The sequence below is a fragment of the Aulostomus chinensis genome, chromosome 20 (assembly GCF_037954235.1).
Source record: "Aulostomus chinensis isolate RoL2024-O1b breed Wild chromosome 20, RoL_Achi_v1.0, whole genome shotgun sequence".
Lineage (NCBI taxonomy): Eukaryota > Metazoa > Chordata > Actinopteri > Syngnathiformes > Aulostomidae > Aulostomus > Aulostomus chinensis.
The window spans coordinates 5,741,280-5,754,352 of NC_141339.1; the positions used below are offsets into that span (position 1 = coordinate 5,741,280).

Here is a 13,073-nt window from a genome sequence, read left to right on the forward strand (position 1 = left end):
CTAGCTGTAGGTGAAGCTGGCTAGCTTTGGCGGCGTTAGTCCTGCTGACTCCGTGGGGAGAAACAGCGGTGTTTTACTTGTTTGCGCCAGAAAAAGGACAGAGATCCAAATTGTCCAAGTGGAGCGGACAAAACACAGAATCCACTTAACAGTCTGCACAAGACGAGGACACATTTGATAGAGGATAGTAATGAAAGGATTTGTAAGCGTCAGGCACAAGTGGTCAGTAGCAGCACTGGACTTGGGTTTGTGTTACTCTTGACCGAATAGCAGCCTGCCCACTGCCTACTCCCCGTCGGGGAATCGAACCCCGGTCTTCCGCGTGACAGGCGGAGATACTGTCCACTATACTAACGAGGACCTCAATGTCCAGGGCGCCGCGGCACACCTGAATAAAAAAGTAAAACGCCGGCTTCGGGAGAATGGGAGCAAAAACAGGCCTAGCGACCCAGCGATGTGGACATTTTCCTGGTCTTTGCAGTTTCCATAGTGTAGTGGTAATCACGTTTGCCTAACACGCAAAAGGTCCCCGGTTCGAAACCGGGTGGAAACACCTTCCCTCTGTCATGTTTGCACAAAATTATTGGTCAAACTTGCCGACTTTCACTGTCTGAAGAAAACGGCGAGCAAATGTCAAGGAGATATTGAAGTGGGGGTAAACAAAGGGATGCTCGCCAAGTAGCAAGGCAAAAAAAAAACACCATGAAAAGCTTGAGGGCGGTGTTTCATGTTTCTCTGCAAAGTTTACAATTGGCCTTGAGAGTGAAGTGCATATCAGTTTTGTGGGGTCTCATTTTGCTAACTTCTATGTTTCAGAGTCTCAGCCTGTCCTCCCAAGATTGCAGTTATACGTGAGGAAAAAGCCTTTATCGACATTCACCTATAAGTGGCGGATGCTTTTGCGCCACCCTAGTAGGGATGACCGCGAGTCAGTGCCAAGTCCCATGACATCACTCAAAGGGAGGAGAAATGGGCAAAGGCAGGTGACAGGAGAGATGGGTGTGAAGGTGGAAGGTGGGGAAAGACAGAGCAGAACACACCTCTTCGTGGTAACTGCAAAGAGGCCAACTTTCCCATTACCCTGCCCTGTGATACGTATTGGCAAGGAGTCAATGCGCTGACTCCGTGGGGAGGACACCACAAGAGTGGTTGTCACCCTGGGCAAAAAAAGAGAGTCCAACCTTTCTCGGGGAGCGCTGTTTGATTGCTGACGCTGCGTGGGAAGGCAAACAGCCTCGTATCAAATGGGTTTCGTCCCATCGGGAGAACCAGCCAAGGGACCAAGAGGGTTTGGAAACATCCCTCTTCTGGAAGACGTGACTCCTGTTTCTGCATGACCGTTCATCAGGTTTTGCAGAATCCTGCTCGGTTCGGTCATTGCCCTTGGAGCACTTTTCCTTCGGCAAGCACAAAGGGGGCGGTTGCCAGTCTCCATCCACCACTTGAAGAGCTGCTATTATAGTGAGTATTTTCAGAAGCTTATGAGTTTGCTTCACTCCTACCTACTATTACCCGGCTTGGGGAGATCTTCGTCATACTCTTGATGCATGTTAGACGTTTTAAAGTCATCTCCAAAGTCAAACAAATCGAAATTGATCATTTTGGCAAGTTTGCGGCGATCTGTTTGCGTCGTCTTATACATGGGGTGGACTTTGTGATCATCAGAATTCTAAGCTCCCAGAATTCAAGACATAATGAAATGCACTGTGGAACTTTAACACATGTTGGGATGATCACTGCGTAAAGGGGCCCGTGAACTGTGCGTGGCTTCTGCTGCTGGGGAGAGGACAGAGCAACTGATAGCTGGTGGCAGTTTTTTGCACGTTTCATGTTTATTTGAACGAGTGTCGTCCCTTGGGAACTTTGGGCACTGACAATGTAATAACTGACTTTGATCTCTGAGCTCTGATCGTGGGTTTAGGGAGGGTTATAGGTACTACTGACTATAAGTACTCCCCTTCACTGCTAATTTTAGGAGCCATGGCCTACGCATTGAATAATAAATCAACTTGAACATATTTGTTTCTGGTGTAAGAGCATCATCATACACTGATAAAGGTAAAGTGATAGAGCATGCTAAAAACTAAACAATACATTATATTTCCCAGTAGCCAGGACATCAGTGAGCAACTTAAGCCTTGAAAACCAAGCGACAGCAAATATGTAGAGTGGAAAATATATATATATATTTTTTTTTTAATCTGCCCTAAGTTCTAGGATTGATAACTGCTGCTCTGTCAGACCATGTTGGTTCTGTCAAATTGAAGGTTGGTTTATTGCTACCTGAAGGTGCCAGGCTAGCTCATAGGATGATCTCATGTTTTGGTGAGATTCCAGAAACTTCAATTGACCAATCTGCAGAAGTAGATGATACAACCGACTGATTCTCACTGTTGCAGTTCAAATGGGATAGACACATCCATCAGTAGTGAGCTTGAAATGGGACCTGGGATGGCATCCTACCCTTATCCAGGTGTGGACCATGGGCTCGGACTTGGAGGTGCTGATTCTCATCCTGGATGCTTCCCAATCGGCTGCAAACCAGCGAGAGCTGAAGGTCACGGCCTGCTAAAGCCAGCAGGACCACATCGTCTGTGAAAAGGAGAAACCCAATCCTGCAGCCGCCAAATTGGATCCCCTCAACAAATCACACAAATCTTCCATTATTATTACGGTATTTAAAGATTGGCACGGCAGCCTGTTATTAGACAGTATCCTCACCATTTAGTTGTCCAAAACACCCCGCATGACGTTAGACCCGGCTTGGCTTGCTGTAGGTGAAGCTGGCCAGCTGCTGCCACGGTGCCAGCCTCCTGCCCCGGCTGGGCTAGCTGTAGGTGAAGCTGGCTAGCTTTGGCGGCGTTAGTCCTGCTGACTCCGTGGGGAGAAACAGCGGTGTTTTACTTGTTTGCGCCAGAAAAAGGACAGAGATCCAAATTGTCCAAGTGGAGCGGACAAAACACAGAATCCACTTAACAGTCTGCACAAGACGAGGACACATTTGATAGAGGATAGTAATGAAAGGATTTGTAAGCGTCAGGCACAAGTGGTCAGTAGCAGCACTGGACTTGGGTTTGTGTTACTCTTGACCGAATAGCAGCCTGCCCACTGCCTACTCCCCGTCGGGGAATCGAACCCCGGTCTTCCGCGTGACAGGCGGAGATACTGTCCACTATACTAACGAGGACCTCAATGTCCAGGGCGCCGCGGCACAGCTTAATAAAAAAGTAAAACGCCGGCTTCGGGAGAATGGGAGAAAAAACAGCCCTAGCGACTCAGCGATGTGGACATTTTCCTGGTCTTTGCAGTTTCCATAGTGTAGTGGTAATCACGTTTGCCTAACACGCAAAAGGTCCCCGGTTCGAAACCGGGTGGAAACACCTTCCCTCTGTCATGTTTGCACAAAATTATTGGTCAAACTTGCCGACTTTCACTGTCTGAAGAAAACGGCGAGCAAATGTCAAGGAGATATTGAAGTGGGGGTAAACAAAGGGATGCTCGCCAAGTAGCAAGGCAAAAAAAAAACACCATGAAAAGCTTGAGGGCGGTGTTTCATGTTTCTCTGCAAAGTTTACAATTGGCCTTGAGAGTGAAGTGCATATCAGTTTTGTGGGGTCTCATTTTGCTAACTTCTATGTTTCAGAGTCTCAGCCTGTCCTCCCAAGATTGCAGTTATACGTGAGGAAAAAGCCTTTATCGACATTCACCTATAAGTGGCGGATGCTTTTGCGCCACCCTAGTAGGGATGACCGCGAGTCAGTGCCAAGTCCCATGACATCACTCAAAGGGAGGAGAAATGGGCAAAGGCAGGTGACAGGAGAGATGGGTGTGAAGGTGGAAGGTGGGGAAAGACAGAGCAGAACACACCTCTTCGTGGTAACTGCAAAGAAGCCAACTTTCCCATTACCCTGCCCTGTGATACGTATTGGCAAGGAGTCAATGCGCTGACTCCGTGGGGAGGACACCACAAGAGTGGTTGTCACCCTGGGCAAAAAAAGAGAGTCCAACCTTTCTCGGGGAGCGCTGTTTGATTGCTGACGCTGCGTGGGAAGGCAAACAGCCTCGTATCAAATGGGTTTCGTCCCATCGGGAGAACCAGCCAAGGGACCAAGAGGGTTTGGAAACATCCCTCTTCTGGAAGACGTGACTCCTGTTTCTGCATGACCGTTCATCAGGTTTTGCAGAATCCTGCTCGGTTCGGTCATTGCCCTTGGAGCACTTTTCCTTCGGCAAGCACAAAGGGGGCGGTTGCCAGTCTCCATCCACCACTTGAAGAGCTGCTATTATAGTGAGTATTTTCAGAAGCTTATGAGTTTGCTTCACTCCTACCTACTATTACCCGGCTTGGGGAGATCTTCGTCATACTCTTGATGCATGTTAGACGTTTTAAAGTCATCTCCAAAGTCAAACAAATCGAAATTGATCATTTTGGCAAGTTTGCGGCGATCTGTTTGCGTCGTCTTATACATGGGGTGGACTTTGTGATCATCAGAATTCTAAGCTCCCAGAATTCAAGACATAATGAAATGCACTGTGGAACTTTAACACATGTTGGGATGATCACTGCGTAAAGGGGCCCGTGAACTGTGCGTGGCTTCTGCTGCTGGGGAGAGGACAGAGCAACTGATAGCTGGTGGCAGTTTTTTGCACGTTTCATGTTTATTTGAACGAGTGTCGTCCCTTGGGAACTTTGGGCACTGACAATGTAATAACTGACTTTGATCTCTGAGCTCTGATCGTGGGTTTAGGGAGGGTTATAGGTACTACTGACTATAAGTACTCCCCTTCACTGCTAATTTTAGGAGCCATGGCCTACGCATTGAATAATAAATCAACTTGAACATATTTGTTTCTGGTGTAAGAGCATCATCATACACTGATAAAGGTAAAGTGATAGAGCATGCTAAAAACTAAACAATACATTATATTTCCCAGTAGCCAGGACATCAGTGAGCAACTTAAGCCTTGAAAACCAAGCGACAGCAAATATGTAGAGTGGAAAATATATATATATATTTTTTTTTTAATCTGCCCTAAGTTCTAGGATTGATAACTGCTGCTCTGTCAGACCATGTTGGTTCTGTCAAATTGAAGGTTGGTTTATTGCTACCTGAAGGTGCCAGGCTAGCTCATAGGATGATCTCATGTTTTGGTGAGATTCCAGAAACTTCAATTGACCAATCTGCAGAAGTAGATGATACAACCGACTGATTCTCACTGTTGCAGTTCAAATGGGATAGACACATCCATCAGTAGTGAGCTTGAAATGGGACCTGGGATGGCATCCTACCCTTATCCAGGTGTGGACCATGGGCTCGGACTTGGAGGTGCTGATTCTCATCCTGGATGCTTCCCAATCGGCTGCAAACCAGCGAGAGCTGAAGGTCACGGCCTGCTAAAGCCAGCAGGACCACATCGTCTGTGAAAAGGAGAAACCCAATCCTGCAGCCGCCAAATTGGATCCCCTCAACAAATCACACAAATCTTCCATTATTATTACGGTATTTAAAGATTGGCACGGCAGCCTGTTATTAGACAGTATCCTCACCATTTAGTTGTCCAAAACACCCCGCATGACGTTAGACCCGGCTTGGCTTGCTGTAGGTGAAGCTGGCCAGCTGCTGCCACGGTGCCAGCCTCCTGCCCCGGCTGGGCTAGCTGTAGGTGAAGCTGGCTAGCTTTGGCGGCGTTAGTCCTGCTGACTCCGTGGGGAGAAACAGCGGTGTTTTACTTGTTTGCGCCAGAAAAAGGACAGAGATCCAAATTGTCCAAGTGGAGCGGACAAAACACAGAATCCACTTAACAGTCTGCACAAGACGAGGACACATTTGATAGAGGATAGTAATGAAAGGATTTGTAAGCGTCAGGCACAAGTGGTCAGTAGCAGCACTGGACTTGGGTTTGTGTTACTCTTGACCGAATAGCAGCCTGCCCACTGCCTACTCCCCGTCGGGGAATCGAACCCCGGTCTTCCGCGTGACAGGCGGAGATACTGTCCACTATACTAACGAGGACCTCAATGTCCAGGGCGCCGCGGCACAGCTTAATAAAAAAGTAAAACGCCGGCTTCGGGAGAATGGGAGAAAAAACAGCCCTAGCGACTCAGCGATGTGGACATTTTCCTGGTCTTTGCAGTTTCCATAGTGTAGTGGTAATCACGTTTGCCTAACACGCAAAAGGTCCCCGGTTCGAAACCGGGTGGAAACACCTTCCCTCTGTCATGTTTGCACAAAATTATTGGTCAAACTTGCCGACTTTCACTGTCTGAAGAAAACGGCGAGCAAATGTCAAGGAGATATTGAAGTGGGGGTAAACAAAGGGATGCTCGCCAAGTAGCAAGGCAAAAAAAAAACACCATGAAAAGCTTGAGGGCGGTGTTTCACGTTTCTCTGCAAAGTTTACAATTGGCCTTGAGAGTGAAGTGCATATCAGTTTTGTGGGGTCTCATTTTGCTAACTTCTATGTTTCAGAGTCTCAGCCTGTCCTCCCAAGATTGCAGTTATACGTGAGGAAAAAGCCTTTATCGACATTCACCTATAAGTGGCGGATGCTTTTGCGCCACCCTAGTAGGGATGACCGCGAGTCAGTGCCAAGTCCCATGACATCACTCAAAGGGAGGAGAAATGGGCAAAGGCAGGTGACAGGAGAGATGGGTGTGAAGGTGGAAGGTGGGGAAAGACAGAGCAGAACACACCTCTTCGTGGTAACTGCAAAGAGGCCAACTTTCCCATTACCCTGCCCTGTGATACGTATTGGCAAGGAGTCAATGCGCTGACTCCGTGGGGAGGACACCACAAGAGTGGTTGTCACCCTGGGCAAAAAAAGAGAGTCCAACCTTTCTCGGGGAGCGCTGTTTGATTGCTGACGCTGCGTGGGAAGGCAAACAGCCTCGTATCAAATGGGTTTCGTCCCATCGGGAGAACCAGCCAAGGGACCAAGAGGGTTTGGAAACATCCCTCTTCTGGAAGACGTGACTCCTGTTTCTGCATGACCGTTCATCAGGTTTTGCAGAATCCTGCTCGGTTCGGTCATTGCCCTCGGAGCACTTTTCCTTCGGCAAGCACAAAGGGGGCGGTTGCCAGTCTCCATCCACCACTTGAAGAGCTGCTATTATAGTGAGTATTTTCAGAAGCTTATGAGTTTGCTTCACTCCTACCTACTATTACCCGGCTTGGGGAGATCTTCGTCATACTCTAGATGCATGTTAGACGTTTTAAAGTCATCTCCAAAGTCAAACAAATCGAAATTGATCATTTTGGCAAGTTTGCGGCGATCTGTTTGCGTCGTCTTATACATGGGGTGGACTTTGTGATCATCAGAATTCTAAGCTCCCAGAATTCAAGACATAATGAAATGCACTGTGGAACTTTAACACATGTTGGGATGATCACTGCGTAAAGGGGCCCGTGAACTGTGCGTGGCTTCTGCTGCTGGGGAGAGGACAGAGCAACTGATAGCTGGTGGCAGTTTTTTGCACGTTTCATGTTTATTTGAACGAGTGTCGTCCCTTGGGAACTTTGGGCACTGACAATGTAATAACTGACTTTGATCTCTGAGCTCTGATCGTGGGTTTAGGGAGGGTTATAGGTACTACTGACTATAAGTACTCCCCTTCACTGCTAATTTTAGGAGCCATGGCCTACGCATTGAATAATAAATCAACTTGAACATATTTGTTTCTGGTGTAAGAGCATCATCATACACTGATAAAGGTAAAGTGATAGAGCATGCTAAAAACTAAACAATACATTATATTTCCCAGTAGCCAGGACATCAGTGAGCAACTTAAGCCTTGAAAACCAAGCGACAGCAAATATGTAGAGTGGAAAATATATATATATATTTTTTTTTTAATCTGCCCTAAGTTCTAGGATTGATAACTGCTGCTCTGTCAGACCATGTTGGTTCTGTCAAATTGAAGGTTGGTTTATTGCTACCTGAAGGTGCCAGGCTAGCTCATAGGATGATCTCATGTTTTGGTGAGATTCCAGAAACTTCAATTGACCAATCTGCAGAAGTAGATGATACAACCGACTGATTCTCACTGTTGCAGTTCAAATGGGATAGACACATCCATCAGTAGTGAGCTTGAAATGGGACCTGGGATGGCATCCTACCCTTATCCAGGTGTGGACCATGGGCTCGGACTTGGAGGTGCTGATTCTCATCCTGGATGCTTCCCAATCGGCTGCAAACCAGCGAGAGCTGAAGGTCACGGCCTGCTAAAGCCAGCAGGACCACATCGTCTGTGAAAAGGAGAAACCCAATCCTGCAGCCGCCAAATTGGATCCCCTCAACAAATCACACAAATCTTCCATTATTATTACGGTATTTAAAGATTGGCACGGCAGCCTGTTATTAGACAGTATCCTCACCATTTAGTTGTCCAAAACACCCCGCATGACGTTAGACCCGGCTTGGCTTGCTGTAGGTGAAGCTGGCCAGCTGCTGCCACGGTGCCAGCCTCCTGCCCCGGCTGGGCTAGCTGTAGGTGAAGCTGGCTAGCTTTGGCGGCGTTAGTCCTGCTGACTCCGTGGGGAGAAACAGCGGTGTTTTACTTGTTTGCGCCAGAAAAAGGACAGAGATCCAAATTGTCCAAGTGGAGCGGACAAAACACAGAATCCACTTAACAGTCTGCACAAGACGAGGACACATTTGATAGAGGATAGTAATGAAAGGATTTGTAAGCGTCAGGCACAAGTGGTCAGTAGCAGCACTGGACTTGGGTTTGTGTTACTCTTGACCGAATAGCAGCCTGCCCACTGCCTACTCCCCGTCGGGGAATCGAACCCCGGTCTTCCGCGTGACAGGCGGAGATACTGTCCACTATACTAACGAGGACCTCAATGTCCAGGGCGCCGCGGCACACCTGAATAAAAAAGTAAAACGCCGGCTTCGGGAGAATGGGAGCAAAAACAGGCCTAGCGACCCAGCGATGTGGACATTTTCCTGGTCTTTGCAGTTTCCATAGTGTAGTGGTAATCACGTTTGCCTAACACGCAAAAGGTCCCCGGTTCGAAACCGGGTGGAAACACCTTCCCTCTGTCATGTTTGCACAAAATTATTGGTCAAACTTGCCGACTTTCACTGTCTGAAGAAAACGGCGAGCAAATGTCAAGGAGATATTGAAGTGGGGGTAAACAAAGGGATGCTCGCCAAGTAGCAAGGCAAAAAAAAAACACCATGAAAAGCTTGAGGGCGGTGTTTCATGTTTCTCTGCAAAGTTTACAATTGGCCTTGAGAGTGAAGTGCATATCAGTTTTGTGGGGTCTCATTTTGCTAACTTCTATGTTTCAGAGTCTCAGCCTGTCCTCCCAAGATTGCAGTTATACGTGAGGAAAAAGCCTTTATCGACATTCACCTATAAGTGGCGGATGCTTTTGCGCCACCCTAGTAGGGATGACCGCGAGTCAGTGCCAAGTCCCATGACATCACTCAAAGGGAGGAGAAATGGGCAAAGGCAGGTGACAGGAGAGATGGGTGTGAAGGTGGAAGGTGGGGAAAGACAGAGCAGAACACACCTCTTCGTGGTAACTGCAAAGAGGCCAACTTTCCCATTACCCTGCCCTGTGATACGTATTGGCAAGGAGTCAATGCGCTGACTCCGTGGGGAGGACACCACAAGAGTGGTTGTCACCCTGGGCAAAAAAAGAGAGTCCAACCTTTCTCGGGGAGCGCTGTTTGATTGCTGACGCTGCGTGGGAAGGCAAACAGCCTCGTATCAAATGGGTTTCGTCCCATCGGGAGAACCAGCCAAGGGACCAAGAGGGTTTGGAAACATCCCTCTTCTGGAAGACGTGACTCCTGTTTCTGCATGACCGTTCATCAGGTTTTGCAGAATCCTGCTCGGTTCGGTCATTGCCCTTGGAGCACTTTTCCTTCGGCAAGCACAAAGGGGGCGGTTGCCAGTCTCCATCCACCACTTGAAGAGCTGCTATTATAGTGAGTATTTTCAGAAGCTTATGAGTTTGCTTCACTCCTACCTACTATTACCCGGCTTGGGGAGATCTTCGTCATACTCTAGATGCATGTTAGACGTTTTAAAGTCATCTCCAAAGTCAAACAAATCGAAATTGATCATTTTGGCAAGTTTGCGGCGATCTGTTTGCGTCGTCTTATACATGGTGTGGACTTTGTGATCATCAGAATTCTAAGCTCCCAGAATTCAAGACATAATGAAATGCACTGTGGAACTTTAACACATGTTGGGATGATCACTGCGTAAAGGGGCCCGTGAACTGTGCGTGGCTTCTGCTGCTGGGGAGAGGACAGAGCAACTGATAGCTGGTGGCAGTTTTTTGCACGTTTCATGTTTATTTGAACGAGTGTCGTCCCTTGGGAACTTTGGGCACTGACAATGTAATAACTGACTTTGATCTCTGAGCTCTGATCGTGGGTTTAGGGAGGGTTATAGGTACTACTGACTATAAGTACTCCCCTTCACTGCTAATTTTAGGAGCCATGGCCTACGCATTGAATAATAAATCAACTTGAACATATTTGTTTCTGGTGTAAGAGCATCATCATACACTGATAAAGGTAAAGTGATAGAGCATGCTAAAAACTAAACAATACATTATATTTCCCAGTAGCCAGGACATCAGTGAGCAACTTAAGCCTTGAAAACCAAGCGACAGCAAATATGTAGAGTGGAAAATATATATATATATTTTTTTTTTTAATCTGCCCTAAGTTCTAGGATTGATAACTGCTGCTCTGTCAGACCATGTTGGTTCTGTCAAATTGAAGGTTGGTTTATTGCTACCTGAAGGTGCCAGGCTAGCTCATAGGATGATCTCATGTTTTGGTGAGATTCCAGAAACTTCAATTGACCAATCTGCAGAAGTAGATGATACAACCGACTGATTCTCACTGTTGCAGTTCAAATGGGATAGACACATCCATCAGTAGTGAGCTTGAAATGGGACCTGGGATGGCATCCTACCCTTATCCAGGTGTGGACCATGGGCTCGGACTTGGAGGTGCTGATTCTCATCCTGGATGCTTCCCAATCGGCTGCAAACCAGCGAGAGCTGAAGGTCACGGCCTGCTAAAGCCAGCAGGACCACATCGTCTGTGAAAAGGAGAAACCCAATCCTGCAGCCGCCAAATTGGATCCCCTCAACAAATCACACAAATCTTCCATTATTATTACGGTATTTAAAGATTGGCACGGCAGCCTGTTATTAGACAGTATCCTCACCATTTAGTTGTCCAAAACACCCCGCATGACGTTAGACCCGGCTTGGCTTGCTGTAGGTGAAGCTGGCCAGCTGCTGCCACGGTGCCAGCCTCCTGCCCCGGCTGGGCTAGCTGTAGGTGAAGCTGGCTAGCTTTGGCGGCGTTAGTCCTGCTGACTCCGTGGGGAGAAACAGCGGTGTTTTACTTGTTTGCGCCAGAAAAAGGACAGAGATCCAAATTGTCCAAGTGGAGCGGACAAAACACAGAATCCACTTAACAGTCTGCACAAGACGAGGACACATTTGATAGAGGATAGTAATGAAAGGATTTGTAAGCGTCAGGCACAAGTGGTCAGTAGCAGCACTGGACTTGGGTTTGTGTTACTCTTGACCGAATAGCAGCCTGCCCACTGCCTACTCCCCGTCGGGGAATCGAACCCCGGTCTTCCGCGTGACAGGCGGAGATACTGTCCACTATACTAACGAGGACCTCAATGTCCAGGGCGCCGCGGCACAGCTGAATAAAAAAGTAAAACGCCGGCTTCGGGAGAATGGGAGCAAAAACAGGCCTAGCGACCCAGCGATGTGGACATTTTCCTGGTCTTTGCAGTTTCCATAGTGTAGTGGTAATCACGTTTGCCTAACACGCAAAAGGTCCCCGGTTCGAAACCGGGTGGAAACACCTTCCCTCTGTCATGTTTGCACAAAATTATTGGTCAAACTTGCCGACTTTCACTGTCTGAAGAAAACGGCGAGCAAATGTCAAGGAGATATTGAAGTGGGGGTAAACAAAGGGATGCTCGCCAAGTAGCAAGGCAAAAAAAAACACCATGAAAAGCTTGAGGGCGGTGTTTCACGTTTCTCTGCAAAGTTTACAATTGGCCTTGAGAGTGAAGTGCATATCAGTTTTGTGGGGTCTCATTTTGCTAACTTCTATGTTTCAGAGTCTCAGCCTGTCCTCCCAAGATTGCAGTTATACGTGAGGAAAAAGCCTTTATCGACATTCACCTATAAGTGGCGGATGCTTTTGCGCCACCCTAGTAGGGATGACCGCGAGTCAGTGCCAAGTCCCATGACATCACTCAAAGGGAGGAGAAATGGGCAAAGGCAGGTGACAGGAGAGATGGGTGTGAAGGTGGAAGGTGGGGAAAGACAGAGCAGAACACACCTCTTCGTGGTAACTGCAAAGAGGCCAACTTTCCCATTACCCTGCCCTGTGATACGTATTGGCAAGGAGTCAATGCGCTGACTCCGTGGGGAGGACACCACAAGAGTGGTTGTCACCCTGGGCAAAAAAAGAGAGTCCAACCTTTCCCGGGGAGCGCTGTTTGATTGCTGACGCTGCGTGGGAAGGCAAACAGCCTCGTATCAAATGGGTTTCGTCCCATCGGGAGAACCAGCCAAGGGACCAAGAGGGTTTGGAAACATCCCTCTTCTGGAAGACGTGACTCCTGTTTCTGCATGACCGTTCATCAGGTTTTGCAGAATCCTGCTCGGTTCGGTCATTGCCCTTGGAGCACTTTTCCTTCGGCAAGCACAAAGGGGGCGGTTGCCAGTCTCCATCCACCACTTGAAGAGCTGCTATTATAGTGAGTATTTTCAGAAGCTTATGAGTTTGCTTCACTCCTACCTACTATTACCCGGCTTGGGGAGATCTTCGTCATACTCTAGATGCATGTTAGACGTTTTAAAGTCATCTCCAAAGTCAAACAAATCGAAATTGATCATTTTGGCAAGTTTGCGGCGATCTGTTTCCGTCGTCTTATACATGGGGTGGACTTTGTGATCATCAGAATTCTAAGCTCCCAGAATTCAAGACATAATGAAATGCACTGTGGAACTTTAACACATGTTGGAATGATCACTGCGTAAAGGGGCCCGTGAACTGTGCGT

The 13,073-nt window shown here is 47.7% G+C and overlaps 10 non-coding genes across 10 annotated transcripts; 5 read left to right on the top strand and 5 right to left on the bottom strand.

Moving 5' to 3' along the window:
* Nucleotides 1–288: 288 nt before the first annotated feature.
* trnad-guc (transfer RNA aspartic acid (anticodon GUC)) lies at nucleotides 289–360 on the bottom strand. Its single transcript has one exon. It is a non-coding gene; the product is annotated as a tRNA-Asp (tRNA).
* A 120-nt stretch (nucleotides 361–480) lies between these two features.
* On the top strand, nucleotides 481–553 carry trnav-aac (transfer RNA valine (anticodon AAC)). Its single transcript has one exon. It is a non-coding gene; the product is annotated as a tRNA-Val (tRNA).
* A 2,562-nt stretch (nucleotides 554–3,115) lies between these two features.
* Nucleotides 3,116–3,187, bottom strand: trnad-guc (transfer RNA aspartic acid (anticodon GUC)). Its single transcript has one exon. It is a non-coding gene; the product is annotated as a tRNA-Asp (tRNA).
* A 120-nt stretch (nucleotides 3,188–3,307) lies between these two features.
* trnav-aac (transfer RNA valine (anticodon AAC)) lies at nucleotides 3,308–3,380 on the top strand. The gene has a single exon. It is a non-coding gene; the product is annotated as a tRNA-Val (tRNA).
* A 2,562-nt stretch (nucleotides 3,381–5,942) lies between these two features.
* trnad-guc (transfer RNA aspartic acid (anticodon GUC)) lies at nucleotides 5,943–6,014 on the bottom strand. The gene has a single exon. It is a non-coding gene; the product is annotated as a tRNA-Asp (tRNA).
* Nucleotides 6,015–6,134: 120 nt separating this feature from the next.
* trnav-aac (transfer RNA valine (anticodon AAC)) lies at nucleotides 6,135–6,207 on the top strand. The gene has a single exon. It is a non-coding gene; the product is annotated as a tRNA-Val (tRNA).
* A 2,562-nt stretch (nucleotides 6,208–8,769) lies between these two features.
* On the bottom strand, nucleotides 8,770–8,841 carry trnad-guc (transfer RNA aspartic acid (anticodon GUC)). Its single transcript has one exon. It is a non-coding gene; the product is annotated as a tRNA-Asp (tRNA).
* A 120-nt stretch (nucleotides 8,842–8,961) lies between these two features.
* On the top strand, nucleotides 8,962–9,034 carry trnav-aac (transfer RNA valine (anticodon AAC)). The gene has a single exon. It is a non-coding gene; the product is annotated as a tRNA-Val (tRNA).
* A 2,563-nt stretch (nucleotides 9,035–11,597) lies between these two features.
* trnad-guc (transfer RNA aspartic acid (anticodon GUC)) lies at nucleotides 11,598–11,669 on the bottom strand. Its single transcript has one exon. It is a non-coding gene; the product is annotated as a tRNA-Asp (tRNA).
* A 120-nt stretch (nucleotides 11,670–11,789) lies between these two features.
* trnav-aac (transfer RNA valine (anticodon AAC)) lies at nucleotides 11,790–11,862 on the top strand. Its single transcript has one exon. It is a non-coding gene; the product is annotated as a tRNA-Val (tRNA).
* Nucleotides 11,863–13,073: the final 1,211 nt, after the last annotated feature.